General features: G+C 39.1%; 1 protein-coding gene across 1 annotated transcript in view; it reads left to right on the plus strand.

Annotated features, from left to right (window-relative positions):
* Nucleotides 1-3,885, plus strand: part of LOC138763479 (dynein axonemal assembly factor 4-like) — a 141,026-nt gene extending 137,141 nt beyond the window's left edge. Inside the window, exon 9 of the mRNA XM_069937698.1 lies at nucleotides 3,657-3,885. The gene's annotated coding sequence lies outside the window, so the exon portion shown is untranslated. The remainder of the gene's footprint in view (nucleotides 1-3,656) is intronic.
* Nucleotides 3,886-6,042: the final 2,157 nt, after the last annotated feature.

Consider the following 6,042-nt stretch of genomic DNA (forward strand, 5'->3'; position numbering starts at 1 on the left):
TTTAAACAAGTCTCTATGACTCTACTATTTGTTAATAGTATTTATTTTAACGTAGCTACATGTGTATTGTGTATCTGTATCATTTGTCTGTATGAGAGTTTTATCTGTACATGTTTTGCATTGTTCTGCACCATGAACCAGAGAATGCTATTTTGCTAGGTTGTACCGGTACAATCAGATGACAAATAAATTTGAATTTGTTTGAAATGTTTGAAACTGCAGCAGCTCATGTCTTCACTCTATTTATAAAAGTCGGATTGCAAGGTGGTCATATTATTTCAGTAGTAAGTTAGATTTCTGTGTATTCTTACCAAGAGATCATGTGACACTAAATAGGATTAAACTAAAGTCTGCAGTTAGCTTTCAAGTTTTCTTTTTCTAGCTTCATTGAAATATTTAAGCTAACTGGTATTTTTTTCAATTGAACATCTGGAGTATTTTTATGAAAATATTATCTTTGATATAGGACCGCTTCAAAATTAGCTACAGTTAATATATATTTGCTGAAACCATTGGGAGCCATACCAAGCAATGAATTTAATATTCTATGTCAAAGGATTCTGAAACAGAAATTTATTTTATATTTCAGTTATTATTCCTACTTTAGTTAATTTAAATGTCTAGTTGTCCAATCAGAACTGATTTCAAAAATGGCAACTTAAAAACATACATTATTATACTATTCTTGTTTGTTGCCTATATCAGTGATCTGGATAATAATGTGGTAAGTTGGACCAGCAAGTTTGTTGATGACACAAAGATAGGTCTAGTGGACAGTGAGTACGATTTTCAAAGTTTACAGAGGGATATAGACCAGCTGGGAGAATGGAGCATTAAATGGCAGATGAAGTTTAACTCAGACAAGTGTGAGATGTTGAACTTTAGAAGAGCAAACCAAGGTAGGACATACACAGTAAATAGTAGGGCACTGAGGAGTGCAGAGGAACAAAGAGATCTGGGAACACAGATACATTGTTCCCTGAAGGTGGTGTTGCAGGTGGACAGGGTTGTGAAGAAGCCTTTTGGCATCTTATCCTTTATCAATAAAAGTATTGAGTATAGGAATTGGGATGTTATGTTGAAGTTGTTTAAAATATTGGTGAGGCCAAATTTGGAATATTGTGTGTAGTTCTGCTCACCTAACTACTGGAAGGATGTCAATAAGATTGAAAGAATGCAGAGAAGATTTATTAAGATGTTGCCAGGTCTTCAGGAGTTGAGTTAGAGGGAAAGATTAAACAAGTTAGGCCTTTATTCCTTGAAGTGAAGAAGAATGAGGGGAGATTTGATAGAGGTTTACAAGATTATGAGAGGTATAGGCACAATGGATGTGAATAGGCTTTTTCCACTTAGATTGTGGGAGATGTACGAGAGGACATGGCTTTAGGGTGAAAGGGGAAAGGTTTGGGGGAACATGAGGGGGAATTCTTCACTCAGAGAGTGGTAGGTGTGTGGAACAAGCTGCCATTTGACATGGTGAATGTGGGCTCGATCTTAAACTTTAAGAATAAATTGGTTAGATACATGGATGGGTGAGGCCTGGAGGATTATGGAATGGGAGCAGGTCATTGGGTCTAGTAGAATAATGGTTGGAACAGACTAGAAAAGCTTAATGGCCCATGCTGTAGCAGTCTATGGGTCTAATTCAATTGTAAATTTTTGCCTACCCTGAGAACTTTGACTGTTCAAATGCTGATCTTCAGAATATGTTCCAGGAATTTTCTCAAGACAATGTGAGATGGTCTGAGCCATATTCAAAAGCCTCTTCAGCTTCTTGAGGTCTTGGTTAGAGCAGTTTCCATCCCACCCAGTGATTCATCCTGACAGGTTACTTCCAGTGATTCATCTGTAAATGTTGTTGAGAGACACAGATGACGTGTCAAATTTCCTCAGGCTTCTGAAGAAGTAACGGTGCTGGTTTCGCTTTTTGACCATTGAATCAACATAAATGAATCAAGGCAGAAGCTTACACCTTGGATCCTGAAACTATTGACTATTTCCACCTCATGATATGGACCAGGAAATAAGTTTCATCCCTCTTCTGGTCAGGATTGAACCCAGGCCTCTGGAGATTTTACACCTTGGAATCTAGAGCTCATTGTTAATATGGACCATAAACTGAGTTTTATTCCTCTCTGGCCAAGATTGAACCCAGGACTGGAGATGTGTGCAGTAGCTCCACCAGCAGCATCGCCAGACTTTTCATCATGTTATTGGTCAGATTTCAGGTCAAAAGTCAGAAAAGCCAACACTTCATGCCGTGTATAATTTCTGTCTTACAAGCATCAGCAGTATAAGGAGTTAAATTTGTACCATACCAGATTTCAGGGACCCTCAGTGGCACAGATATTAGCATGACTTTCACAAGCAAACCAATAAAAACCTTAGGGTCAAGAATATGAAGAGACCATATTTATTGACCTCACATCTTTGGCTATGAAAATAGATTGTTTCTGTTGACCATTGATCAATATTAATATTTGATTAAATGATGGAAGGTATAGTATTTATCCACAATTCTAATGGCAGGTCGCAGTCTGGCTAACAATTTTGGCAGATGCTTCCATGCAGTTTGAAAGATGGATTTTCTTTCATTGCTGAACTCTGTACAGTTGTCAGCTCCAGAAACTGAAGTGTCACTTCACAGACTTAAATGAGTAAGTTTTCAAACAGTGATGTGGATGTTCCATCCACCGCCAAAATCTGTCAATCAGTCCTCTGGTCAGACAAGGGAGTTCATGCAGCACAGTGTAATATATCCAGGGAGAGCCGATATGTGGCACAAAGATCCATATTAAATCCCTGTATCATGCTATTGTTTAATTAAATACTTAGCAGAGGCTAATGTAGTTTGGCGCAATGGAAATGTTGAATCAACTCACTGAAGTGTTGAGCAATCATAAATCCATCAGATCATCGAAATGCCAAAAATTGTAGAGACTAACTCATCTGAATCAGGTTCCAAGATTTTATCAGTGTATGTTTTGGTGTAAAATTTGTTTTCTTTTTCAGAATTTGATAATCGAATACACTTGGTGTTAAATTATTCACCAGATAATTTGCCTTGACTTTTGGCTGGCTGCATATTCGACTCTCTTCTTGCTGCTGGTCTAATAAGTTTTGACAGCTTCGCTTTGTGATTTATTTTTTCCATCGAATAATTCTGATGAAAAATTAGAAGCAAGTCCAAAGAGATGTTTTTGCTAAATTCATAAATGAAGAAAGATACTTCCATCAAATTGAAAACCAGTCATCCCAAAACCACAAAGAAGTTTCCAAAGTTTGATATAGTATTGCTTAACAGTATACATTGTGACTATTGTGAAAGAAGAGGCTATTGAAACATATTTTGTTGTAGCAACTGCAATTATGAACATATATTTATCTCTTTTCTATCAATGGTCAACAGAAGCGTTCTATTTTCTGCCTAGGCGTATTATGGTAAGTGAATTTGTACTATAATAGTTAGTGTACTTGTGTGGCTCGAGCAAATCAGAATTTTGGTGCATCTCATCATCACATTGTTCTCAATATAGGCAATCTTCTCACTGCAGATTAACAAATAGTATTGGGCTTTTCCTGAACTGAATGGAAGGCTCAAATATTAGCTGGTTTTTGTTTATCATTTCAGCCATTATTAATTCAAACCTTTTCAGAATCGTCAACATGAAACAAAGCTTGAACTGTACGAATAAATGAACAGGATATTTTGGGCTGATATGGCAAGGATTCTTTCCCCTTGCTACTTGGACTTTGCAGATTTCTCTCCCAGCTGAACAAACTGGTCTGTACAATCAGAAAAATGTGAAATGATTAATGGGTGCTTCGTGCCATTCAGGAATGTTCCAAATGATGGCCATGTAAACAGTCTATTTAACTTGGATAGTGAGCATAGCTTTGGAGCATTGAAGTGCTGAATTAAGGCATGAATAAAATTAGAGAAGGGATGACACCCACTGAAAATAGACTTCAATGTTTATGGTAATGGGGATTGTGAGTGAGGAGTCCACAATGAGAAACTGAGTTTCAGAAAAAGAGATAAAGTAATATCTGATGAAAGATGATAAAGCTGAAACATTAAATAGTCATATATATTTCATTATTTTATGAATCAATGTATATTTCAGATTAATGCCCATTTAGAAACAACACTCAACACACACCAATCTGTGCAATGGCTATAGAGGGTAGCCTGTCACGAATAAACAATGGAAGTGCCTTGATGGATAGGTATTCTGGAGCTAAACAAGAAAATTTGTAGATGTTGTGGTCAAGTGCAGTACACACATTCCTAAGCAAAATGTTTGTTACCTTTTACTTCCCCTGGGTGCTGCATGACCTGCTGAGTTTCTCCAAAACCTTTGTGTATTGTTTTCAACCCCAGCATCTACAGATTTTATTTTTGAACTCCAATTAGAAATCATCTGACTTGATGCACATTTAACTTATTTTATTACCATAAATAGACTTTATTCACAATAAATTACTTACAAAAGGAAACCCATTCAAAGTCTCTTCTCACCCTTAGTTTTGTATCCATATGTTTCCATGACTGTACATTGTTAAATTCATTTCTATTTACACTATTGCCATCACTGTGGCACCTTGTTGTTACTCCCCATCTGTTGTTTGAGGGGCTTTTCTTCTGTCTCAGCCCCTCAATGCCTGGTAATGGAAGAATTCTAGACTGTGGTTCTTCCCCACAGCACTTTGCATTGTCTGTGCCAAGCTTCAGTGTGTCCCTCAGCACGTACTGCAGTCTGTAATGTGCCAATCAGCAGCATTCCCGCGCGGACATTTGCATCTACTGAAAACCAACAAGTTTTGAGCAGACCAAAATGCATCTTTCACTGAGTTGATGATCTTTCAGTACTTCTGGATATGTCTCTCTGTGTGGATTCGCAAAACAGCCTATAAACAAGAGAGTCCTCTATCACACTGCTGCTGGGGATGAAACATGAAAAGGATCCTTGCATTCTTTTCCACACTCTCTTAGAAAATCTGCATTTTGCAAAGAGGTGGATGATCGTTTCCTCTCCACTGCAGTCATCTCAGGGACAACGTGTGTTGTGGGTGATGTTCAGGTTGTACAGAAGGATTTGACTGGGAGAACTCCACTCATCACCAGCCAGGCCAAGTCCTAGTGCTTATGAACACTGGTGATGAGGAATTCCACCAGATGACTTGGACAGTCTGCTCCAGGAACCACCCCATCTTGTCCATCGAGTCCTCATCTCTCAGTGTCTGCAGAACCTTCCATGCCGACAACTGCTTGATGACTTTGTGGTCAAAGTTGTCAACGAAGGATAGATGGTGTGGCAAAATCCAGCTGACATGGACATTGCATGGCAATGGGGAAAGACCTATCCTTCTCAATACCTGGGACAAGTAGAACCTTAGCACATAGTGGCACCTAATGCTCTTGTTCTTTGATTCCACGCACAACCTGATGCAGCCAGACACAAAAATGGTCATCAGGATGAGGACCATATTGTATATGCTCTTTCTTCCACTATCTGGTGACATGTTCATGGTGACCCTTCAGACCCTTTCCATTCTGGATCACCATATGAGCGAGAAAACTGATCTGTGACAAAGGTGTGGCCACGTTCAGCAGTACTGAGAGCACCTTGCACCTGATGACCAGGTTCTTCCCCACTATTAAGAGGGAGCAGAGCACCCATAGTCCCAATTTCTGGTGAATCTTTGGAATCCACCCTGACCAATTTTTGTTGCAGACTTTGCCCCCCCCCCCCCCAAACCAGATCCCCAACACCTTCAGGAGATCTTACTGCAAAGGAGACGGTGGACTGGTCAGACCAGTTACCAATCTGCATTAAGTGGTTCTTCTTCCAGTTTACCCTGGCACCCTATGCAGACTCAAAATGGCCACAGATGATGGTCATTGATAGTCTGTCCAAACAGAAGAGGGAAACTTTGTCTGTAAAGAGGGAGACATTTATCTGAATGCCTCCACTGCATGACAACATCACTCCTCTTATGCTCTGGTTCTTCCTGATAAATTCAGTAAATGGTTCTATG

Source organism: Narcine bancroftii, chromosome 5, assembly GCF_036971445.1.
Source record: "Narcine bancroftii isolate sNarBan1 chromosome 5, sNarBan1.hap1, whole genome shotgun sequence".
Classification (NCBI taxonomy): Eukaryota; Metazoa; Chordata; class Chondrichthyes; order Torpediniformes; family Narcinidae; genus Narcine; species Narcine bancroftii.